At 50.1% G+C, this 25,889-nt stretch overlaps 1 long non-coding RNA gene across 2 annotated transcripts; it reads left to right on the top strand.

The window, feature by feature from the left end:
• The first annotated feature begins 9,671 nt into the window (after positions 1-9,671).
• On the top strand, positions 9,672-25,172 carry LOC126493593 (uncharacterized). Of its 2 annotated transcripts, XR_007589837.1 has the most exons (4): positions 9,672-9,766; positions 10,023-10,186; positions 16,722-16,826; positions 22,617-25,172. It is a non-coding gene; the product is annotated as an uncharacterized lncRNA (long non-coding RNA). The 2 variants fall into 2 exon arrangements; XR_007589836.1 differs by lacking the exon at positions 16,722-16,826.
• The last annotated feature ends 717 nt before the right edge of the window (positions 25,173-25,889 follow it).

Raw genomic sequence — 25,889 nt, 5'->3', positions numbered from 1 at the left:
ACTTTCTGTCTAGACTGTTTCTCTGTCTCTCATTCTCAACAAGTCACTGATACCACGGCAAAAAAAGCTTCCTTGCCCTTATAGTCAGGGGCAGCCTGGGTTTCTGGCTATAGCACAGGCCATAGGCATCAATATGGCCTTCTATCATAACACGGGCCATGGACATGCCGCAGATATCAGCACAGACCACGATCATTCCTCCATACTGCCTTCAGCGGTGACAGAGGCCAGCGACATCCACACACCCTTCCCGACCACAGGAGAACCATGGACACCAGCGCGGCCCTCTGTCCTGAGCTTCTTTGGGACCTGACAAAACATTGTAAAAAGATGCAGTCAGTTCCCGTTGTTTTAACGCACCCAGCTTGTCACTCCTTTGGCTAAGGTCCTTCACTTCGGCAGAGCGATCCAAGGAGCCGGATTTGTATATTCCTCAGTCCCCCCTCAGACTAGCCTAAACCCATGGCCAACAGCTGCTTGTCCCTCTTCCCTAGTTCTACCTGCTGAGCTGGGGGAAGCCTTTAAAAGCTGTTCTCTGTGGTGGCCATGGGTGCCTACTGAGGGCTTCAAACACAGCTGGTCTGCTCTGAGCCCTGCCTACGGTGCTGAATCATAGTCAGATCGTGAGGAGCTGGTATCAGAGGAAAGGATGCTGAGTACTTTAGTGCCGTGTCTGGGGGATGGGGAGCTGGGAGGATGGCGCAGGCAGGACCATGCTGCTGTGCCAGCATGGGGACCAGGGCGCAGACCTTCAGCGCCCTGTTTTAAAGAAAGAGGGTAAGTTTTTCACATGTGTTCCACCTGTAATCGCAGGATTGGGAAGGGTGGGTGGAGGTGAAGTTGGGTGGATCCAGGGTACTTACTGTCCGGAAGCCTAGCTGAACTGACAAACTCCAGGTTCATTGTCTCAGATAGTGAATCGCTGAGTAGGTAAAGGGCTTCCCACCAAGCCTGATGACCTGAGTTGGAACCCCAAAATTCACATGGAGTAAGGAGAGAATCAGTTTATTTTATTTTATTTTGAGACAGGTTTCTCTGTAGCTTTGGAGCCTGTCCTGGAACTAGCTCTGTAGGCCAGGCTGGCCTCTAACTCACAGAGATCCGCCTGCCTCTGTCTCTCGAGTGTGGGATTAAAGGCGTGCGCCACCACCTCCTGGCTGAGAATCAGTCTGAAGGTTGTCCTCTGACCTCCATGCCTGTCTGCGGCACCTGTGTACCACACAAGTGTAACACACACACACACACACACACACACACACACTGGATAAGCTGAACAGTAAGGCAGGAAGTGATGCTGACACACGAACAGGAACACGCCATGCACACATACTGGATACCGGTTACATGCGGAATTAGATTTAGGCTGCACTGGATTGTGTAAAGTACTATTCTAACATTAATTTCACTGCATATGTTGTCCCAGGCCTGCAACTCTGAGATTGAGGCAAGAGGATGCAGTGTCAAAATCAGACGAGGCTGAGACCCTGTCTAAAACAAACACAAACCAGGAATAATCTACCCTCTAAAATAAGGGCACGCTCGCCTTTAATTTCAGCACTCAGGAGGCAGAGGCAGGAGGATCTCTGTGAGTCGGAGAGCAGTCTGGTCTACATAGTGAGTTCCAGGCCAGCCAGGACTACACAGTGAGTCTCTCTCCATATATATTTATGGCTTTTATGTCTGTCCAGCCAGTGTCTGCCAGCACCTTTCAATGTGGGCCAAGAACTCGAGGTCAGGAGAGTAGGGAGTTATGGCCTCTTTTTTGTGTCCTTTCCTGATTCCTCAGAAGCTGGCGTCAGGCAGTAGCTTCCTTCAGCCCTGCCCATGTAGCCACCCAGGAATATGGTTTCAGAGTGGCCTAGTTTCACCTTTGCAGTAGAAATCTTAAGTTTTCTATGAAAGTGATGTTTAAATGGCAGCGATCAGTTCACATGTTTAAAGGCTCCGTCTCAAGATCCAGCAGTACCGTGGTGGGGCATATACCCAAAGGTTGCTCAATCATACAAGGACACATGCTCAACTATGTTCAGAGCAGCACTATTCATAATAGCCAGAACCTGGAAACAACCTAGATGCCCCTCAACTGAAGAATGGGTAAGGAAAATGTACATTTACATAATGGAGTACTACTCAGCTGAAAAAAATAATGACAGCTTGAAATTTACGGGCAAATGGATGGATTTAGAAAAAAACCATATTGAGTGAGGTAACACAGACCCAGAAAGACAAATATCATCTGTACTCGCTCGTAAGTGACTTTTAGACATAAAGCAAAGAAAAACCAACCTGCAGTCTACAACCCCAGAGAACCAAGAGAGACATACATAGATCTACATAGGAGGGAGAAAAAGACAAGGTCTCCTGAGTAAATTGGGAGTGTGTGTGTGTGGGCGGGGGTCATGGGAGAGGGTAGAAGGGAGGAAGGAGGGAAATGGACAAAAATGTAAAGCTTAATAAAAACAACAAGAAAGAAATAATTATCAAAAAGAAAAAAAAGGATTTGTCTTGCTGACCTCATGTGGGACACTGGAAGCTGTTTCTGGAAAATGACACTAGGCAAGGACACAGAGACCAGAGGGACAAGCTTGTACAGGTGATGGCGGCACAGGACGCTGAAGGATGAGGTTAAAAAAGGAACATGAGGGGGCAGGAGAAGTGGCAGGAGGCATACTTCTGAACAAAATTTACTTTTCTTAACATTTCCCTTTTATATCCTCCTTTGCGCTAACTCGATGAGGTTGGAAGTCATATTCCCCTACAGCCTAAGCCGGCTAACCCCCTGAAAGGCGAGTGTTTGAGTAGACAGGGCGTACACCGCGTGTCCACTAGGCGGCAGCAGAGGAGCATGGAGGAAACTGCTCTGAATGCTTTGGGAGCGGAGCTTGCCAACCTCTCCGCCGCGGGCTGCTCCTAGTCAGCAACTGGCCACAGTGGCAAGTTTTGTACTAATCAGAGGAAGCTCCCACTGTTTTGGGTAGAGCAAGAAGTGCCGAGTGACATTTGGATGGGTTTTAGGCCCTATCCACAACGTCCCGTTGTAAGGTGGGTGAGCGGTGGAGCTGAATACCAAGGGATGTGATAGCCGGGGCAGCCCTTTTTCTGAAGGAGCGCGTCTTCTGCTGCCTCTGCACTGCAAGTTTAAAAACCAGAGAGGCACATCACCTTGCTTGCTGTTCCACATCTGTCCAGCAGGAGACGCACCTGCCTGCTGGAGCCAAGTGCCTCCACCACTGGAGCCTTCTGAGTCAGAAGGCTGGAGGTCCGTGCCTCACAGGGCTGGCAGATGGAGACGGAAGTACAGGGAGATACAACATGGCAGGCGTCAGAAGGGCACACCTGTGCCAGCAACTCAGAAGTTCAGCACCTTGTAGTTCTGGGGCCTCAAAGAGGGCAGTCAGGACACAAGAGACAGAGCCGGAGTGGGAGTTTAAATGCCCTGCTTCAGTTTAGCGTGCATCTCTCCATTGCACTCCCTCGGTGGAAACAGCCAAGGAGGCCTGAGCACGGGGCCTGCCTGGTGCGACTGAAGGCCACTTCTGCAGCCGCTCCTCCCTCTCAGCCGCCACCAGCAGCGGAGCTCCTGGCAGGGTCCTTGAAGATAACATATGCCATCTGCTCTTTGTTTTTGTGTTTGCCTGGTCCCAAACAGGCTTCCAATGTATTGCCTGTCTGTTTGCCGGGCATTTAGGTTCTTAGTTCACAGTTGATTTTCTGTGTAGGTCTTTCTCTGGCCCTGTAAGGCTGGACTTCTCACATTCTGTATCCACCACAAGACCCTTCTCCCTCAGCCCATGCTAAGCTAGGTCAGGACCTGTGTGTCCTCCATGTAGCCTGTGCCCCTGTGTGCGGCAGGGAAGGGGTGTGTCTTGAATACCTGCTGTCCAAATGGAAACAAGGCTTTGTTTGTCTTTCCTCTGCCCTCTGCGGCTACAGGGACGACTGGCAGGGAGTGCACATGTGTGAGTGCCTGCGTGTGTGTGTACATATGAGCATGTGTGCTTGCGCATGCACGCTTGTACTCCCTGGCACTGGAGGTCAGAGTGAGCTATGCGGAGGTTGTACGTGCACAGGCACAGACAGATATAGGCAGGCTCAGACAGACATGCCCACACCAAGCCAGGAAACATGAGGCTCTGGACACGAGCAATGGTAGACTGGTGTTCAAAAGACGTTTGCTGAAGTGTGGCAGAAGCTACGCATCAGTCACAGAGCTTCATGGAGTCTCCCACCCCGAGCATGGTGCTGCTGACACCCAGATCTGGAAGTGGAACAGGCCCCAAGGCCCACAGTGGACTTGTTAGCCAGCAGAATGGAGGGTAGAGGGGCCTCACGCCTTCACCTGTTGCCTCTAAGGCCTGGGTCTTGTCATTGCTGCTTGAGGAACTTTCCTGACTCTTAAAAAAAGCGTGTGTAACATATGATGGTGGTACACGACTTTAATCCCAGCACTCGGTAGGCAGAGGCAGGAGGATCTCTGTGAGTTCGAGGTCAGCCTGGTCTACAGAGCTAGTTCTAGGACAGTTAGGGATGTTACACAGAGAAACCTTGTCTCTTAACGCCCCCCCCAAAGTGTGTGTACGTGTGTGCCTGCACATGTGTGTGCACACATGGAGAACTGTTGGACCCCTGGGACTGGTGCTTGAAAGCTACCTGATGTCAGTGTTGGGAACTGAACTTGGTCCTCTGAAAGAGCAGGAAGTACTCTTAACCACTGACCCGTGCTTTCTGTCCCCTCTCTTAACCACTGACCTTTCTTGACCTGTCCCCTTTCTTGAATCTTGAACTCAGCCCTGTTCTGATTCTTCTCCTACCATTTTGTTATTGCCCTGCTTTTTCCAGCACTGGTGTGTGTGTGTGTGTGTGTGAGAGAGAGAATATATATGTGAGTGTGTATATGTGTGTGAGTATGTATGTGTATGTGTGCATGTCAGTAAATCTGTGTATGTGTGTATGTATATGTATATGTGTATGTATATATGTGTATGTGTGNTGTGTATGTATATGTGCATGTATATATGTGTATGTGTGTATGTATATATGTGTATATGTGTATGTATATGTGTGTATATGTGTATGTATATGTGTGTATGTGTGTATGCATATGTGTATATGTGTATGTATATGTGTGTATGTGTGTATGTATATGTGTATATGTGTATGTATATGTGTGTATGTATATGTATGTATATGTGTGTATGTATATGTACATATGTGTATGTGTGTATGTATATGTGTGTATATGTGTATGTATATGTGTGTATATGTGTATGTATATGTGTGTATATGTGTATGTATATGTGTGTATATGTGTATGTATATGTGTGTATGTATGTATATGTGTAGTTGTGGGGATTAATTTTGCCTAGCAAGTCATCTTTAATTATGTTTTTTTTCTTAGTTTTTTACTTTTGTTATCCTTGGAATTTCTTTAAGGCCAAGCTCTTTTTGGGCAGCAGGTCTTAGCAGGTCCCACAGAAACTCAGGGTCCCAGGGCTCTGTGCTTCAACCACCGTCTCTGCTCTTGTCTCCTGGTCCAGCAGCTGGGCTGTGAGAGTACATTGCTTCTGGAACAACACCTCGTAGACTTAGCATGGCTCTAGTGTGTTTGCTTTCTGTCCCCAGGAAGTTACTTGAGACTATGGGGATCAGTGTTGGTGGAGAGAGGTTAATATGAAGAAAAGGAAGGCCCCAGTTATGGGGGAGTTCTGAGCCGAGTGGCCCCTTCCCATGGAGCCTAGCTAGCAGGGCCTCTCCTTCAGGCCCCCAGCCCTGCTGTCAAGGACCTGTTTCCTCCTCCCACCGCTGGCCTGCTGACAAGGGCCGGCCCCATCTGGCCTAAGTCAGATGCTGAGGTGGCAGGCAGAGGAGGGGGTGGGGCTGGCAGTGTGCTGGAGCATGGGCCGCCTGCCCTGTGCTGAGCTGGCAGCTGCTTCTGGGAGCAGGTGGGGCCCCACCCAAGCAGGCTGGGGCAGGTAGGGCAGGCCTGTCTCCAGCAGGGAGGGGAGAGAGGTGATGGGGCAAGCCTGGGCTTTGTTTTCACCAAGATGGAAGGTTGTGGGAGCAGTGGTGTATCCTGTGGGGATTCCTTGTGCGCTGGGGTGAAATGTGTCACATTTGTAGCCTGTGCACACGCCTGTGATTACATGTGTTTGATTCATGTGTGTTTCTGTAGTCCATGTACCCATGGGTCTTGGTAAGGTGTCGTGGCTGCAGGTTTGTGGGAAGGCCACGTGCCCGGGTGGCATTTATTGAAAGACCTGTGTGACCTTTGTATGTTGTATGTGGCTTTTGTATGTTGTGTGTGGCTTTTGTATATTGTGTTCAGGGAAGACATCCATGGGAGTCAGTGTTCAGATGTCTTTCCCACAGGCATGTGTGTTCCTGTGCACATGTGTGCATATATGCATGTGTGTGTGCATGCGTGCCTGTATGTACGTGTACCTGTGTGTCCCTCTTTATGCACACGAGTAGCCCAGGTGTTAGGCCTGAAGCCATAGCTCGCTGTGACCTGTCCTGTGAGTGATATGGAGAACGGAGGGCTTGAGATTTTAGGTTGAAGTTTGAGTGGGTCTGGCCAGACCCAGGACTGATTTATCCTCATATTCCACCACCTTCTTGCTGGGTCTGTGTGTGTTTGAGATGACAACAAACAACTGTGGGCCTGCATGGAGCAGCTCTACTCATTTTCATCTGTGCTGGGTTTTAGGTGTTGAATGTAGAGCTTCCCATACAGACAGCAGGCAGGTGCTCCGCCCTGAGCAACGTCCAGAGCTGGATTCTTCACTGAAAAGTTTTGTTTTTCACTGACTTGCCCAGGCTGGCCTTGAACTCACTCTTTAGCTCAGACGGATCTTCAGATCTCTGCCCTCTGGCCTCGGCCTCGTGAAGAGCTGGGACCATAGGCCTTTGCCACCAGGCCTAGCCACTGTGAGTTGTCTTTTACACCCACTGGATTTTGTAGCAGCAGCGCTGGCCACTGGAAAGTACTGGCTCAGAATTGGGCAGATCATCTGAATGCTGCTGTAGTTTGTTATATGATGTAGAAAACTGGGTTAAACACTGAGATCATCATGAGGGCTGGTATATATTATACAGGTATCTACATCTGTGTGTGTCACCCTGTGGACCAGGCTAGTCTCAAACTCACCATCCTCTCACCTTACCGCATCCTCCTAAGAGCTTGGGTGACAGACGTGTGCCACCATGCCCAGCTCTGTTCATTCTTCTTTCATATAAAAACAGTGTTCCAACATAAAAGTAGCTTGCAGCTCAATTGTGCTGTTTTGTTTTTCAAAAATCCATTGTATTTCTGTGTGCAGCTAAATTCTTTGAGTGTCCTGATCTGTCACACAGATCACAGTTATAAACATATTTATTTAGTGTTACACACACATACACATAAATAAAAATAATAAAAATGATTTTTTTTCCTGTGAATACGTGACATGCCGTGTTTGTGCAGGGATACATGGAGATCAGAGGTCAGTGGTAGCCACTGTGTGTGAGTGTGTGTGTGTCTGTATGAGCTCCTTACATACTGTGTAGGCTAAGCTCAAAATATCCTTCCTACCTGTAGATTGGGAACACCCTGTCACCCCCACCCAAGCCCACATAGGCTGACAGGTGGCTTCTTTCTGTTCTCTATTCAGCCTGGAGGATGGAAAAACCTGAGTAAGGTTGACATGATGTCGCCCAAGTTTGCTGATGTGTGCTACGGTGGCCGTAGGTGACCACTAACAAGGAACCCAGGCAGCCGGAGCTAGTGCAAGAGTCTATGATGTAGAATATGAGGGCTCTGGGTTCAAATTAGACTTTCCTTTTTCTTGTCTGGTGTGGTTTGGGACAGTCATCCTCTCTGCCTGAGTTTGGCCTCTGTGAAATGGGACTGGTGCTCCTTGTATTCAGAAGGTAGGATGCTTCCAAAAGTACTGCAGGGCAGTTGTGGGTTTCTTTCCTTTTTTCCCCCACTGGAGTCAACCCCCGTTCTTTTTTTTTTCTTATTTATTTATTTATTTATTTATTTATTTATTTATTTATTTATTTAAGATTTCTGCCTCCTCTCCGCCACCGCCTCCCATTTCCCTTCCCCTCCCCGATCAAGTCCCCCTCCCTTGTCAGCCCAAAGAGCAATCAGGGTTCCCTGCCTTGTGGGAAGTCCAAGGACCACCCACCTCCATCCAGGCCTAGTAAGGTGAGCATCCAAACTGCCTAGGCTCCCACAAAGCCATTACTTGCAGTAGGATCAAAAACCCATTGCCATTGTTCTTGAGTTCTCAGTAGTCCTCATTGTCTGCTATGTTCAGCGGGTCCGGTTTTAGCCCATGCTTTTTCAGACCCAGTCCAGCTGGCCTTGGTGAGTTCCTGATAGAACATCCCCATTGTCTCAGTGTGTGGGTGCACCCACCCCTCGAGGTCCTTGCTTGTGCTCTCTCTCCTTCTGCTCCTGATCTGGACCCTGAGATTTCAGTCCGGTGCTCCAGTGTGGGTCTCTGTCTCTGTCTCCTTTCATCGCCTGATGAAGGTTAATATTCAAAAGGATGCCTAAGCCGGGCGATGGTGGCGCACGCCTTTAATCCCAGCACTCGGGAGGCAGAGGCAGGCGGATCTCTGTGAGTTCAAGACCAGCCTGGTCTACAGAGCTAGTTCCAGGACAGGCTCCAAAGCTACAGAGAAACCCTGTCTCGAAAAACAAAACAAACAAACAAACAAAAAAAACAAAATCAAAAGGATGCCTATATGTTTTTCTTTGGGTTCACCTTCTTATTTAGCTTCTCTAGTCCTTTATTTATGGCTAGAAACCAAATATGAGTGAGTACATCCCATGTTCCTTTTTTTGGGTCTGGCTTACCTCACTCAGGATAGTGTTTTCTATTTCCGTCCATTTGTATGCAAAATTCAAGAAGTCATTGTTTTTTACTGCTGAGTAGTACTCTAATATGTATATATTTCATACTTCATCCATTCTTCCACAAAACATTCAGGAAACATGTTTTTTTTCCTTTTTAAGTTACCTCCTACGGTTGTGCTTTGAGACTCTACCAAGAGCGTGGAGCTGGAGATGGCACCTTGAGTCTGGGCTATGGTATATAATCTGGCTTGACCCACAAGAGCCCTGGCCACCTGGAGAGATGTAGAATTAGAGCAAAATTCCTCAAAGAATTCCTGAGCCAGGCAGAAAACTGGGGTGGTGGTAGAGGGTGCAGAAAAGATCTGAAAACAGTAGCCATCGAGTGACCACAAAGGAATATCCAGTCTGTCATCTAGGCTTGCCAAAGTAAGGCTGCAAACCTCAAGGAAGCAGACAGAATTCCTTTTGTACAAGCACCCTCACATCTCCCATTTCAAGGGAACAGAAGCTCCTTCATTCACTGCATAGACACTGGAACCCCCACCCCCAGATGTTAGACTCTGCTCTCCCCGTCCCCCAGTGGGCAAACTGTCCCAGAGGGCTAGTTCCGCACCCCCACCATCCCTGGGCGGCTCCCTGCTGACTCAGGCTGGCCCGGCTTAGCGGGGAGGGCCTGGGTGGGAAGAGGCACGGCATAGGGCCAGAGGGGTGCGGTGGCGGGTGAGTCATCGTGGATCCGGCGCGGTGGCGCCGCCTGGCCCCGGCGGCCGTGGGNCCCCCCCCCCCCCCCCCCCCCCCCCCCCCCCCCCCCCCCGCCAGTGGCCCGCTGCATCCGGTTCTCAGGTCCCCTCTCCCCGACCCTGGCGACCTGCAGATTCCACGACCTCTGCCTCCCCAGGGAAGCTCTGGGCTCAGGAGGTGAGGTGGGGGCAGTTTCTGTAGATCATTCCCGCCATGCCACCGGCTTGTTAGGGCCATCCCACATCCGTAGGAGGCGCATATAGTGGGGAGGGGGCTCTGTTTTCTTACTGCGCCCCTCCGGGCTCTTCCCAGGTAGCGACATGGGGTTGCCCAGTGCCTTCTCAAAGGATACAGACTCCCTTGTTTGCTGTGGGGTTGAACCCTGGCACTTCCTGTTGCGGTCTCATGGCCAAAGTTCTTTCTTCCGCGTCAGTCACAGCACCGTCAGTCACAGCACCGACTACTTTCTGCTTCAGAAGAGCACCGCACTAGGAAGGTCATAATCCTAAGACTTTGGTGACCCCAGCTGTTTGCCGACCTTTTGGGACTTGGCGTCAGCACAATGCAGCTTCAAAGAAACCCAGACAAGTTTAGAAGGTAGGCCTGGATTGCCATCTACCGTGTACAAGCCCAGGATGACCAGCCGGAAGTCCTTTCTTAGGATAGTTTGCTGTGGAGATAGAAAGTCTAGGAATTGACAAATCCTCCAGAAATGGTAGGTTTGCTTCTCTGTCACACAGATACAGCCCCAGAAACACACAGGGCATTCGTCCACTCAAAAACTTAGACGTGGATACATGTTCAGATACACACTAACACAAGTGTATTTGTGCCCATCTACAGACACAACAACCCCCCCCCCCAACCAGGAAAGCAGCAACCCCCACAGGAACCATAAAATCAGGTTTTACTGTCCAGGGTGTGATGGGAACCAGCAGGCAGCTGGGTGGGGCAGGAGGCCTCCGCGTCAGGGCGGTGCCTGTTGTGTGCAGCTCCCACTCAGCCCCAGGGTCAGGACGCCTTCATTTTCTAACACACCCTCCTCTGTCCCCAACACCAGTCACCCCATCTTTTTTCCACTGTTGCCTAAAATCAGACCACACCCTCTTGCAACAACTGAGCCGTAAGGTGCACCCCTCCCCCCAATCTATACCCTACTGGCAGGGCCTGAAGGCTTTCTGGGTAGGTTTGCTGGTCTACAGATGTGTTTCTTCCTGGCCAGTCCTGGGTTGCAGGGTTTGGCTCTGAGCACTTGGCTGCTCAGCTCTCTTCAGCTCGAAGGAGACAGAGAGAACTTTGGGCCCCGCATGCACGGTTGCCGGGTAGCCCCAGTCCGCTCTGCCTTGTGGTCCCTGTCCCCAGCCTTGGAGCTGCAGGAATCTGAAGATTGTTCTTTAGAGGACACACACACACACACACACACACACACACACACACAGAGAGAGAGAGAGAGAGAGAGAGAGAGAGAGAGAGAGAGAGACAGACAGACAGACAGACAGACAGAGAGCGAGAGCGCGAGCACTAGGAAGAAGCCCCATGCCTGGGCCTGGATTGATCCGGCTCTGCTGAGAACTCAGGCCACGACGGCCTGGCCTTCCAGTTAGCATTTCACTATTGCGCTCATCTGGCTTCTCCGCTGAGCACCCATGTCTGTCTGACCTGCACCCACCTCACCGAATCTAGACCTACAAGGATGAACCCCACATCTGATGTCACACAGTGACTCTTAGGAGTCAGGCTGTGATTCAGAGCAGGTTTCCTATCCTTGTGGCTAGAAAAGTCCTGAATGTGTCTGCTCTCTCCCAGTGCCTGGCCGTTTTTCTGTGAGCAGATCTGTGGTCTGACTCCTGCCAGGGTCTGGGAGGGAGGTGAGGTCCAGAAGGACTCAGGCTTTGTTCTCTACACTTGGTGGGGGAACGGATGTCAGGTCCCCGATGGAGTGCTCATACCAGTGACAGGACACACAGGTCCTAGGAAGTTTGGTAAGAGTCACCCTGGGAAAGGGTTTTGAGGGAGAGGTGACAAGCCAAAGGGTGCCTAGTCTGTATGGCTAGGGGTCTTGAAGAAGGGGACAATGCTTGTCTGTGCCCTCCACAGAGAACCCCACTGCTTCCAGCCCTCTGTCAGACTCTGGGGTTGGCCAGGAGGAACCAGATGACTTTTTGCTTAGAAAGTTGGACAAAGGCGGAAGGAACAGATGGCGCTCAGAAGCCTTTCCGTGTCTGGTCTTTGACGTCCTATCCTCAGGGTAACCTCCAGGACTGTTCACTAGTCATTTTCCAGGCCTGCACTCCTGGAGCTCTGGGACATGGAGATCACTCCACTCTCCTGCTCTCAAACTTCTCAGACAAGCTCTCCCAGCCTCTGCATCCTGCCCCCTCCTACTGAAGGGTCTATGGAGGGCTAAGAAGGCTTTTTTTTTTTTTTTCAATATTTGGGCCCTCAGCAGGCCCTTTTCTCTTTTGCCTTCAGATTTTCTACCCCCCCCCCCTTTGTCCCTAGGACTTGGATGAGCCAGAAGGGTGGGGCTCCCAGTTGGCAGGACTCGATTTTGCTGCCTGGGAGTTTTTCAGGGCACTAATTAAGAGGAACCACCCAGAGAGAATGACTTCACTTGTTCACGCACACACCCTTCTGCCCTGCCCTCTCCAGTGCCCCCATTCACACGCCAGCCGGGGCTCAGGCAGGCAAGGGTGCAGGTGGAGGAGCCCACGGCAAAGGCAGATCCTCTGTGTATGTCAACAAGCCAAGTGCAGGCTCAGAGCATTTTTGGCATTTCCTCCCCTCCTAGTCCAGTATTGCTGTGGCTGCATTTCTCTGGGTGTTTCCTTCCCACCTGAACTGCAGAGGCAGAAACTGACTCTGGGTGGGAAAGAAGAGGGAGTCCTCCCAGGTCACACGCCCCCCATCCTTTGCCGCTGGGAGGAGCTCTTCCCTGCCTGGGCTTTCGTCCCATCTGTCCGGCTTTCTCCCCTGTGGGGTGGGCCTCACCGGCGGGAACTTTGTAGGGTCGCCGTGTTCTGCCGTGGGAGGATCTCTCCCTATTACTTTCTCACCCCCTCTGCTCCCCAAACTCTTCCCAAGGTGGAGCCACAAATCTTTCTACTCTGGTCCTCTGGGTGGCCACGTGAGCCTAAGGTGGGCTCTGGCACCCATGTTGGATACTTAATGATGGCGCTTATAGCCCAACGTTCCCATATACTCTTGTGCTGCTTTTTGGTAAGACCATGCTGACTCACTTGGTCTTGGTTACTTAGTGAAGGGGAGAAATGTAAACTTCTGGGCTGACTCAGAATCTATTGGGATCCTTGGTACGAGGCAGAGTTACAGTCTGGGAGTGCGGAGAGGGGAGGAGCCAGGCTCACTTTTCTCAATCTCCTTGCATTCTGGGATTGTCCTGTAGGGGTCGCCCTAAGCTAGCTTTCCACGGACGGCAGAAGTCCATAGCTTCTTCAGACTTTGGGTCATATCTCCGACCCGCTGTCCCCCAATTTGAACTCTTTCCTTCTTCCCGGGTCCTCCAGCTATCAGGAGTCCAGGAAATGGCATAAAGGCAGGGACAGGGAATTTGGGCTCTGTAGTGACAGGAGAGACAGATGTTGGTGACTAGAAAGAGCGCAAGCAATTGATATGCAAACGAGAATGGCTGGACCGCCTGGCTAGCACCTGCCAGTCTGCTCAGGCAGGCATCCTCTGTAGCCCTGGGTGGGGAGAGGTGCCCGACTCTTCCCTTACAGTGCAGGCTAAATGCTCAATACCTCCCTTAATCGGCACCATAACTCAGGCAGGGGCTATTGTCCTCATTTTCCATCTGGCTCCCATAAATGTTTCTGTTTTCTCCAGCTCTCTATTAAAGCAGAGGCAAATTTGGTACTAATACAGCAAGCAACACTTCTCTTCCCTCATGGCCTTCCTGAGAGACTAAGAAAGAGGCTCTGGTCTCTGGTGAAAAGGTATTGAGAACCCCTGGACCTCCTGGACCTCCTCTCACGGCTTATGGACTCCATTGTCTCATGGATACATACGCTCACCTGTTCAACCTCTAGCTCTTGCTGCATCAGTGACTTCTTTTTTTTTTTATTTTTTTGTGGCAAGGGAGAAACAGGGAGGGAACGTTGACTGGAATTTTCCTATCTAGCTCATCACTGACTTGTCTTTAAGAAGCCTGGGGGCTGCAGGTGACATTCGAAATGATCCCTGCCCATGGAGGAAGAAAGGCATGGCGGATGTTGACATTGCTTTTTCCTTACAGCTGGATGGGACCCTCTCCTTAGTACACTCTGCTCTAGCGTGGCCTCAGTGAGGAGCCCATCTTCAGCCCCTTAATCCCATCCTAGCGTTCCCCATTTACTGGCTTCTGCTATTTCTTCTGCCATGCCTGCCCAGGCCCTCCTTCCCTCCACCACTCCTTTGGTCACTGAATCCCTTGGAGGTCCCCCAGCCTCTCTGTTTCTGGTGTCAGGGAGTTTGACAAACAGAACCTGGTACATTCTTGGACTGGAATTCATGGATGGCAGGATGATACCCAGTGCTTGGGTCTCTAAGGGCCTTAGACTCCTGCTCGGGGGTAGCTGTGGGGAGGAAGGCCCAGGCTTAGGGGGCAGAGACATTGCAGCTTGACTTGAACTGAGGGGTTTAGGCGAAGACCTGCAGTTCCATCCTCTTTGCACTGCGTTGCACAAGCTCCCACACCCACCCTCCCCATGGAGGTGACCAGATCTCAGCCTCCTCATCTCTCTCCTCTATTTACGCATCTCCCTTTCTCTCTGAGGTCATTATGTGTCCCTCTGACCACCAGCCCCCAGGTATTCCATCTGCTGTGAGCGTGTCTCTCTCTTTGGGCTCCCCTCACCCCTAGAGCTGGGAGAAGAGCAGGGGTGTTGATGCCAGTCAGAGAGCAGACAGACACAGGATTTGAAAGAGGCATTACAGACAACTATAAACTCCAGTTCTGCCACCTTTGGTTGTGCTATCTAGGATGAGTTCTTTAGGTTGGCTGAACCTTAGTTTTCTCAGCTATAAAATGAGGCTAGCCAGTGGTGTCACATGGCAGAAACTAGTTTTCTCATTAAATGGTAATCTTTGTGCATGGTATCAACCACAAGAGGTGACTTCCTGGAAGAGAGGCCATGAAGGAAGCACCCCCTATCCAGCCCCCCTGTCCTCTGAGTGCCCTTCCTCCTTGAGAGCCCCTCCCTTAGTCCTTTCCTGATTATGCTTCTGGAGAGATATGGGTGGAGCAGAGCTCTGGCCCTGAAAGGAGATGGTCTTGGGCTCTGAAGAGCCCTGCGGGTGGCCCATGGCAATGAGTGCACCTGAGCAGGCAGTTTGAGAGGCTTTCCCGGTTTAGAGGGAATTGAAGTTCTCAGTTAGCTCTTCAGAGGAACAGGGGTGGGGAAACGACACCAGCCTACAGGTCTGGCCCAGAGGGAGCATCCCATGCAGCCTGGCTTTGGTCTCTTTCCAGTTTCGATCAGAAGGAGGTGTGAGGCTGGGCAGGGTGGAGCTGGCTTTTCTTTAGAAAACCTCAAAGCTTAGGAAGAGAAAAAAGTCAAGCCAGAGTCTGTCGGTCCTACAGCACCGGGCAGTACTGTCAGCGACGAAGCCCCCATGCCAAGTGCTGTGTGTCTGGGATATGTGGGGACATGGGCGTTTACATGCAACCTCAGCAACCATCTCTAACACATTCATAGCACCTGGCTCTGGCACGCTGCATCGCTCTCACACTCCTTACACATCGGCACACACGCACACCCTTGGCGCTCATTCACGAAGGCTCTGCTTCCCCCACTCTTCAACACACTTGTTCCATACACGCAGGGTATCTTGTTTTTTCTGGAGACAGTCTGGGTTTGCCCAGGTTTTGTCCTCTTGTTTTAGCCTCCCTATTTCAGGCATGTACCACCGTGTATGACTACCCTTTCATTTGTGCTCTTGTGAGCACACATGGGCAGTTCTACCTGGTCATACATGATCTCTTTGCATGTTCACACTCATGTCTTACTACTCCCAAGCACTGTCAGAGCAGGAGTCGACTCAGGAAGGCCAGTATCCAACAGTTCAGGCCTGGAAGGTGAGAGGGCCTGGGTGGGGGTGAGGGTTGATGTTAATCCTGACAAAAGCAACAGCTGGTGCCGCCTTTGGTTTGGATAGCGCTCCTATGAGAAGTAGGAGTTCTTATTCCCTGATCATAGATGGGGTGCTTAGGGAGACTAAGTCTCTTTTCTGAGATCCCACATTCACTCCTTCTCAGCCCACGGGAACCTGTTTTCCTGACCTTACCTAGCTCTTTCTTTGACTCAGGCTTCAGCTTCCCAACTAAGTTTTGTGACTTTTCTGGGGACCATCTGTGACATTTAAGTCCTGAAAAAGGCCGCGATTCACCAGCTCTCGGAGGCTCCTCCATATTAGATGATTTATTCCAGCATCGGGCACCCCGCACCCAGGAGGTGGTGGTGAGAAGGGACTTCTGGGAAGTCTCGTTCCCGGGTAGCCTTCCTTTAGGTTTCCAGTACAGTTCAGGCTGCAGGAACCTGGGCTACCTGCAGGGGGAGTCGAGTGTGGGAGAATCTTGCTCCTGCCCGGAATGCTGGGAATGAGTCTGTCCTGGGAAAGCCTGGGCACTGTCTGGACTTTGCTACATTGCTCCCTCCACTGGCTCCCTCGTGTGTGTATGCGTGTGTGAGAAGCTGTGTAAGAGAACACTCAGTTGTGCACAGATGGGGAAGCCTGTTGGAATATTTGTGTATTGTGTGGTCTCACTATAAAAACACATATGTGCCGGGTGTTGGTGTAGCACACCTTTAATTCCAGCACTTGGGAGGCAAAGGCAGGTGAATGTCCGTGAGTTCGAGGCCAGTCTGGTCTACAAGAGCTAGTTCCAGGACAGGCTCCAAAGCTACAGAGAAATCTTGTCTTGAAAAACCAAAGCAAACCAAACTAAAACAAACCATATAGACAGTTATAAATGATGCTTCCTCTGTACGGGACGTGATGCCACTCTTGACGTATGAAGAATATACAGATACGAACACACGTAAACACAGGTCACAGACATGATTGTAACATGGAAGACCAACGCTGGCTATCTTTCCTTTTCTCTTTTTTTCTTCTTTTCCTTATTTACATCCAGGGTCTGGAACATGCGGGGTAAGCACTCTACTACTTAGCTGTGGCCTTAGCCCAGGCCTGGATTCCCAGTTGCTGTGTTCAGTGCTGGAACAGCATCTGGCCTGCAGTGAGTATAAAGACAACAGGCTGTGAGTCAAGGATGCTGTTCTAGTGGCTTCCAGGGGACCAAAGTTTTGAAAGAGTTTTGTTTTAATTTTCCTAACATTATTTAAAAGTTTATTAAATTTATTTATTTACATATGTTTTATGTATGTGTGTGGGCATCTACATGTGGAGGTCAGAGGATAACTTAAGGAACTCAGGTCTCACCCTCTACCATGGGTCCTGCGGTCGAACTCGGGTCTTTAGGCTTGACGGCAAGCTTTTTACCCAATGAATCATATCTCCTGTTCTGTATTTTTTTCAAGAGTTATTTTATTGTCTGTTGTTTAAAAAAATCAACAATCTGCTTGTATTATTTGTGTCTAGGATAGGAAGTACCTCAGGCTTAGATACCCCCATCCACATTTGAACTGACATGTCTAGATTTTAAAAGTCAGGCACTGGGTGGGATCTTCCTGTCCCTTCAGTTCCTCCACCAACTTCATCCTTCAGCAGTCATGCCTTCCCCCTCCCCCCACTGCCCACAAGCTTAAGCTGGTTTAGCCCCTGGAGCTTTCATGGCACTGTAGCAGGCAAGGTCATGCAGCAATGGTCTAGCTACTCAGGAGCTGGGAGAGAGCCAGGGCAGTACAGGCTGGGCGGGCAAGCAAGCAAGCAAAGGCCTCCAAGACTGCAAGGAACCAGGCTAATGTTGCAGCAGGAAGGATTGAGGTTGGAGAGGAGAGCTTCCTGAATGCGTAGAAGGTGGTGTGAGCCGGTGAGCTCCTAGCACTGTCCCCACTGCTGCTGGAACAGTAGGTCATTCTTCCCTAGGTCATTGCATCTGAAGCACCCAACACAGCGCTTAGGTTTGAGGTGGTGGGTGACAGTGTGATGAGGGTCCCTTGATGAAGGAGTGCCGGTCTATTAAGTGCTTGTCTGAATCTTGCTATGTGACCTTAGGTAGTTGATTCCCTCTCTGGGCCTCCTTTTGCTTTGCAATGAAACAAGGACACTGTGTAGGACCATCCGATGGGTCTCCCTGCTCTGCCATTTCCACCAGCACAAGCTGGGCTCTCTGCATGTGTTTGCTGCCAGATCTTCTTTAGTTATATGCCATTTTGGTCCATATTCCCAAACACCAGATTCTGGGTGGTCATAGACAGGCCCTAGGTCCAGGAAGCTGCTGTCTGTTGCTCTAGTCCTGAGGTCTTCCTCTGAACATGCTGCCTGTGCCTTGACCTCATGTAGATGTGACTCAGCTCAGGGTGACTGGAGGAAGAGCTCATGTTTTTCCTTTGGGGAACTGAGTGGGTTAGGGGTTAGTTAAGAAATTAAGGTTATTTCAGGCAGGGCAGTGGTGGTGCATGCCTTTAATCCCAGCACTCGGGAGGTAGAGGCAGGTGGATCTCTGTGAGTTTGAGACCAGCCTGGTCTCAAACTAGTTCTAGGTCAGAGCTAGTTCTAGGTCAGGCTCCAAAGCCACAGAGAAACCTTGTCCTGCAACACCAAAAAAAAATTAAGGCTATTTCCTAATTTCAGGGCAGTTTGGGAGAGATGCCTCAGCCTCTGTCCTCTCCAAACCTTCTTCTCTCTTTCGCCTTGTTTTCTCTGTCTCTGTGTCTGTTTCTCTCTCTCTCTCTCTGTGTCTCTGCTTCTCTCTCTCTCTCTCTGAGACTGAGTCTCAATCTGTAGTCCTAACTTACCTGGAACTCATTATGTAGACCAAGCTGGTCTTGAACTCACAGAGATCTGCTTGCCTCTGTCTCCTAAGTGCCAGGATCAAAGGCATGCACAACCACACCAGGCTTTACTGAAACTTATTTTTAAACTTTTTATTTTTGAGACAGACTCATATAGCCCAGGCTGCCCTCAAACTATGTAGCTGAGGATGACCTTGTCTCCACCTCCACCGGGGGTTCCAGGTGTGTGGTACCATGTGTGGCGTGTGTTACCGTGTGTGGCGTGTGGTACTGTGTGTGGTGTGTGGTACCATGTGTGGCGTGTGTTACCGTGTGTGGCGTGTGGTACTGTGTGTGGTGTGTGGTACCATGTGTGGTGTGTGGTACCATGTATAGCGTGTGGTACCGTGTGTGGCTTGTGGTACCGTGTGTGGCATGTGGTACCTTGTGTAATGCTAGGGACTGAACCAAAGACCTTGTGCTTGCCAGACCAATAGCGTACCAGAGGAGCTAACCCCTAGACCTTTACCCTAGACCTGACATCAAACACTGCTCTCATGTAGCTCAAGCTGACTTTGGGCCACAGTCTGCCTCTGTCTGTCAGCTGTCTGTGGCAGCTTCCTAAGTGTTGGGATCACAGGTGTGTGCCAGAACACTTGACTCAGCTCGTATTTTCTAGGGTTTGTGTGTGTCAGGGGTATGGACTTCTGTCAGAGAGTTTCCTAAGCTTTTCTGAGACAATGAATTGAGTAATAAATCCATTTACATCACAGTTCTAGGTTAACTTATCCATATGTACTTCAGCATGCCATAGTGTGCTATTGCCCTCACTGGCTGCCAGGCCTTCTTCATTCTTCAGAGCTGGTGGAGACACTTAACGGGCATCCGTTAGTGGACTGTGGGCTGCCTTGTGTAGTTTGAAAATATCCCTCTCTCAGACTGTTCCTTGCAGACAGGGTAGAATCTGCCCCAACTTCATGGCAAGACAGGACCCTCTGCATGGCTCAAGGGGAAGGCTGGTGATCTGGTGGAACCTGGGATCTGTTCCATGGAGATGTGGCACTCCCCTGGCCATCCTGGCCACTTCCAGGTTCAGGAGCACTGGGGAGTTTTCCCCAGAAGCAGCCTGGCTGTCTTAGGAGCTGTGCCTGGTTATATGCCTCATAATATTTACTGGGCTAGAGTTGTTGCTAGCACCTGCAGCCCAGCCGGCAGAACCTGACTGGGTCACCAGGGCGGTGCTGGGGGCTGGGCCCACACGGGCAAGTCTGGGCTCTCAGCTCAAGTCTTGTGGTCTGAGCACAGTTCCTTCTTTATCTCTCAGTGGCCGCTAGGTTATGTCTAGGAACATGTGATGCCTCCCAGCCCGGGGGCACTCACCCCCCTCACCCCGTGTGTGTGTGTGTGTGTGTGTGTGTGTGTGCTGGAACAAACAGGAACACAAACTGTAGCCTCGTTTCCCACGTCTGTCTTCAGTGATAATCACCACAATAGCCTGCAGTCAGCCACAGTGGATACATTCACATAGCAAAGGCGACCATCCCTGCGGTTCCAGCTATAGGAGAAGCAGAGGCAGACGTACTGAGTGAGCTCAAAGGCAAGTCTCGGAAGCTTAGGAAGACCTTGACTCAAAATAAAAGCGAAAAGGTGGGCTGAGGGCACAGCATGGGTGCACAGTGTTTGCACAGCACCTGAGCCGTTCCAGGCTGGCTCCCCAGACCTCAACAATCAAAACACAAAAAACAAAAAGGAAAAGAAGAGAGGGAAATGGCAAATGCTGGGAAGGAGCCATCTGTCCCCTCCCGGAGGGATGGAGAGCGAGGGGAACCAGGCTTGCAACTGGAGCTTGCTTCTGCTGTGCTGCTGGGCCCCTTGTGGCTGAGGAGAGCTGCACCTTCTCCCTGGGCCTTCTTCCCCAGCCCTGACCTCAGGATGCACACAGGCAGCCACACTGTGTCAGAGAAGGTATCTGGGAAGTCTTTCTGGACTGAGTTTGGAAGATCCTTACCTTGGGTCTCTTGGAAAAATGTTCTGGTTTTCTGTATCTGTAGAGAGGATAATCTTGTTTCCTCTGGAGCAGAGGATGAAGACATGGAAGAGGGTGACCCATGACATGTTTGCAAATGGGTAGTTATCAACGTAAACTTGGGTGTCAGCTCTCACCTCCACTGTCCCTCAGAACCCAAGACATTGACCTACTTCCAAGAGGAGTTTTGCAAACCTCTTCTTGAAGCTTCTGTCTTGGGAGTGCTCCCCTCCTTGGTTTGGGGCCTTTCTCTGTCCAGGAAGGGACAGTGTAGACCTCAGAGTGGCTCCCTGAGGCATACCCATTCCTGGTTGCAATAAGCCCATTCCCCAGAGAGTGCCAGCATTCCCCTGTGGTAGCTCAGTGAAGAAAGCATGGCTCCCTGTCCTCAGTCCTGCAGGAGAGGAGCTGGGGCAGACAGGGCCAGCTGTACTGCCCAGCCTAGGGCAGAGGAAGAGTGGGCTACTGTCTATAATGTCACCGAGAGGATGTCATCACCAAGACTGCTAGAAACGGGGAAGCACAGCGCACGGTTACAGGTCAGAGCCTGGGGTGACAGCCCCAGGAAGCTGGTTAGTTAGTCACCTGCACCTGCCCTCAGTCAACTAAACAAACCAGTAACGTGGCCACACTGGGAAGAGGTACATGGGCCCCGTGACTCTCCTTCTAAACTGACTGCATCTCTGGGTCTTGGCACAGGGTTAGGTTTAAGAAGAGGACCAGAGCTCTTCATAGCCAGGCACTGCTGGCCAGGGTGTGGTTACCACCTCCTGCCTGGACCTCACCTTGGGCAATCTTGGAATCCTCTGGTGCCCATGTAGCGGTAGCAACAACACAAATGTATGTTTTCTGAAGGAGGCCACAGGACCACAGACAGATCTGTTACATATTAATAATTAAGTCCCATGTGCATATTAATTAAAAAATTAGAATGAACTCCTTGAAGTGAGGTTTGTAGGATGTAATTTTTTATAGTCTGGAGAGGAGAAAAGTGAACTGGCTTGAGTTCCATTCAAGGGGCTGGTGAGCTAGGGTAGACCAGTCGTCCCGGTACGTGGGAGGCAGAAGGAGAGGTGTCTGGAGTTCAAGGCTTGGCTACAAAAGATACCCTACCTCAAAACAACAACCCACACAACAGCAGCAGCAGCAGCAGCAGCAGCAGCAGCAGCAGCAGCAGCAGCAGCAGCAGCAGCAGCAGCAGGGGCACGTAAAGACACCCTACAAGTCCTCAGTGACCGAAGCAGGGACATGACGGCACTAGGCAGATGCAAATGATGGTTGCTTGGGAGAATTAGGATAGCCAAGGTTAAAATTTGGTTCATTTCTCAGCTGCAAAAGTCAAAGAATGAAGGAAGGTTCCATGGTGACCGAGTCAAGGGGAAGTCGCTGTACTGTCCAGGATGGGTAGAGGGAGTTGCTCAAGGGAAGGTAGGATGGAGAGGCTTTCCTGTTGGGTTCCCTCAAACAGAAACCAGTCACGGAGGGACAGGGAGCCTGAGTGAGTGTGTTCCAGCTTCCAACCGGGGTCAGTTCAGTCTCCACTCCTGTGCCTCTGCTCTGAGCATCTGTGATCCCGGAGAGGACCTGGGTTTCCTGGGCTGGGTCAGGAGCAGGACCCTGACCTGCTGCTTCAGGGAAGACTCCAGGCACTGTCCTCTGGCCCACACTTGCCTCGGTGGCACTCTGTACGCCATTGCACATGCTAGTTCTACATAGGGTCCCTCCCCACCCACTCTTTCCTTTACCAGACTGCAAGGGCCTGTAGGGCAGAGACCTTTGTTAATCTTTACTTGACCTGGTCCAGCCCGGTGTCACAAACATGCCGTGTGTTTCATGAGTGTTGACAGTATCGGTATGTGTTGAGATGGGATTTCAGTTTTGGATCTACTGTGTGGTCTTAGGTTAGGTAGTCCTACCTCTCTGGTCTTCTGTTGACTAAAGTCTCCTTCAACACTGACATCACTGGGGGCCTGAGAGGAGCACTGTTTGGGTGGAGGTGCAAAGACCTGGGGACCCTGCTACTCAGGAACAGATTCCTGGCTCTGATACTCATAAGCTGTGTGGTCTTTAGCAAACTCATTGTTCTCGCTGTGCCTTTATTCTGTAGGTTTCCTCTCTGCAAGATTGCGCTGAAGGTGGCAAGGGAGCAAGCTGCGTGGTCCTGGGAGGCACCATCTAGCAAGGGGATGTGAAAGGACAAAGGCTCTGAGATGCAGTGTTCCTCGCTCAGTTCAGGAAAACCAGGGATGACCTGGCCTTTTCCATGTTCCGTTCTTTCCTCTTTATATCATAACTGTTCTTAAAGACTTGTTTCGTTAACTATCTAGTGCCCGTTTCTCCATTAGACTCTTGAATATCCTGGTACTAAGGCTGGGCTTGGTTCTTAGCTAAATTCTCATCACAGGGCTTGGCACACAGTAGGTGCCTAGCCATGTTTGCTGAATAAATCCATGATGACTGGGAAAACAACAACAACAACACAACAATAGCAACAACAACAACACAACAGCAAACCAACCCCATCTCTCACAGTTGCCCCGGAGAAGGGAGGCAGAGGAAGAGGTCACAGTGCCTGTGTGTGTTTGCACTGCTGGGCTGTGCTGAGCGGGAAGGCCCAGCCTCATGATCCTAGCCACTTTCCATTTTGTTGTCGGACTAGGGGCTTTCTCTTCACCGCCTGCACCCCCAAACACGGTGCCTGTATGATCCTCTCTTAATCTCTCTTTCTGACCCTCTCCTGCATGTATATAACAGATTCTGGTCACTTCACCCCCGTTACCCTCTCTTGCTCCCTTCTCACACCTACAGATCTCGCCTCTTTCCAGTTGTCTCCTGCCATCCCCAACTTATCCCGCCACATGGATCTTGGGCACTACCTGGTCATTAAAAGGAAGTTAATTTTTGTATGTGTGTATGTGTAAATGTATGTGTGAATGTGTGTATGCTTATGTGCATGTATGTGTATATGTGTGTGAATATGCATGTATTTGTGTGAGTTTGTGTATGTGTGTATGAGTTAGTGTATGTATGAATGTATGTATTAGTGTGTGTATGTGTGTGTGTGAGTGTGTATATGTGTGAATTATGTATGTGTATGTGTGAAGGTGTGTGTGAGTGTGTATGTGTGAGTGTGTGTGTGTGAATGTATGTGTGTGTATATGTGATGTGTATGTACGTGTGACTGTGTATATGTGTATATGTATGTATGTGTAAATATTTGTATAGTATGTATATATGTGTGCATGTGTATATATGTATGTATGTGTGACTATGTGTATATGTATGTATGTGTGACTGTTTATATGTATATATGTATGTGTGAATGTGTATATATGTATGTATGTGTGACTATGTGTATATGTATGTATGTATGTATGTGAATGTGTATATATGTATGTGTGAACGTGTGCACTTGTGGAGATGGGAGGGCGACTTGTGGGAGTCAGTTCTCTTCTCCCCGTGTGGATTCTGAGAACTGAACTCAAATGGTCAGGTTTGGGGACAATCCTGTACTTCAAGATCTGTCTAGTTACCTATTTAATGTCTGTTTCTCTACCAGACTCTACCTGTTGAGCCATCTTTCTGGGGTCTTTAAAATGACCTCACATTTGCCACTGGGGTTTTTTAGAAGGTCTCCCATGTTTTTATCAAGGATTACCTTTTGCCAGGTCCATAATCCAAGCTACTCCAGATTCTGAGGCTGGATACTTGCCAAATTTAAAACCTGCCTGGGTTGCAGAATGAGTTCAAGGTCAGTTTAGACAACGGAATGAGACTCTGTCTCAAAGTCAAGGGAAAAGAGGAATCAAGCAGGCTAAACTCAGCGGCAGGGGGCTTGCTGGGCACACAAGGCCACGTGTCCTGGTGTCACACATACTCAGCGGCAGGGGGCTTGCTGGGCACACAAGGCCACGTGTCCTGGTGTCACACATGCACAGGTCATCTCTTCAATCTAATACTGCAGGTTGTGTAGTGAATGCTACACCCCAGCCAGCTTGCTAGAAGGCCAGAAAACATTGCCGATAAGGTGACAGGGTCTCTGAAGGTCTGATTTGCAGGAGGAGGCTCGTTTGGGTAGTTTGGAGGGTTCCTAGAGTAGAGGGAGTGGGGATGCAGCTTCATTTAGTGTACTCTGTGTGGGTGGCATTGTTGGCCACGTCCCTCAGATGCCAGAGTGAGCCCAGAGTGGCCTGAGCTCAGCTGGTGCAATCTCTCTGGTTACCCAAGGAAGCATGGTCTATGCCTGCCCCACGCCCTCAGAGCCCGAGAACGCTAGGGCAAAGCCAAGCCTCTGGTCCCGTGACCCTGAAGCTTCCTGTGAATCTCATGTTCATTACATCACAGGTATGGGGAAGCTCCATGGATGAGGATTTGATGCCAGGCTTGGTGTGACCTCTGTCCTCTTTCAACACAAAGGGAGGAAGGGGCAGTAGATCTCAGTCCCCATAGGACCTCAGGGATGGATTTAAGCAAGGCCCACTGAGGCGGCAGGTAGGAAGGCCCCAGGCCTTTTATCCCCCTCTCTTTAAAATTTTTTATCAATTATTTTAAAACTTCATATGAAAGTACTGTGTCTTTATCACTTCTGGGTCTCCTATTCCCTCTCCAGCAACTCCCATGTCACCCTCCAAATTTATGATCACTATAATAATAATAATAATAATAATAATAATAATAATAATAATAATAATAAAATTTGAGTTAGGGTCTCACTATTGTAGCTTTGTCCTGGAGCTCACAATTATTATTTTGAGACAGGGTCTCACTATGTAGTTCTGGCTGTCCTGGAACGCACTCTGTAGAACAGGAGATCTGCTTGCCTCTGCCTCCTGAGTGCTGGGATTAAAAGCACGCACCACCATGCCCAGCCCCTTTAATTATTATTGTTATTGAGTGCATTTGGTCTGCTCGTGTGTGCATGTGTTCAGGGCTGAGCACGTGGGGCTGGACAATCTGTGGCAGCTCACTCTAGAAGAGAATGAGTCCCCTTTCTTAGCAGGCGTTGATAGCCTGCAGCTCTTCACCCTGGGCTGTACACACTGCAGCCCAACTGATATTGTCACTATACTGGTCTTGTTGGGGCAGCTCACGGGCGCAGCGTCCCTAACATAGAGAAGATACTATGTCACAGCAGCTGTCTTGCTTCTCTGGCTCTTACAATGTTTCTGCTGCCTCCTTCATGAGGTTGTGTCGCAGATGTAGCAGTTGGGGTTGGGCCCAGTCACGTATCCTCTGCACTTTGACCACTTGTGACCCTGTAATGGTTTTCTTCTCTTGCAAAAATAAACTGCTTTGGTGAGAGCTATGCACATCTTTGGTTATAAAGATAAGTTAAAAATTATATTGGTTTAGGAACTGGCAGTTGTGGGTTCTCCTTTGG

Source organism: Alexandromys fortis, unplaced genomic scaffold, assembly GCF_014885135.2.
Source record: "Alexandromys fortis isolate MF-2015 unplaced genomic scaffold, M_Fortis_MF-2015_v1.1 scaffold_348, whole genome shotgun sequence".
NCBI lineage: Eukaryota > Metazoa > Chordata > Mammalia > Rodentia > Cricetidae > Alexandromys > Alexandromys fortis.
Note: the sequence above shows the minus strand (reverse complement) of the source record. Positions and strands in the feature narration are given on the sequence as shown.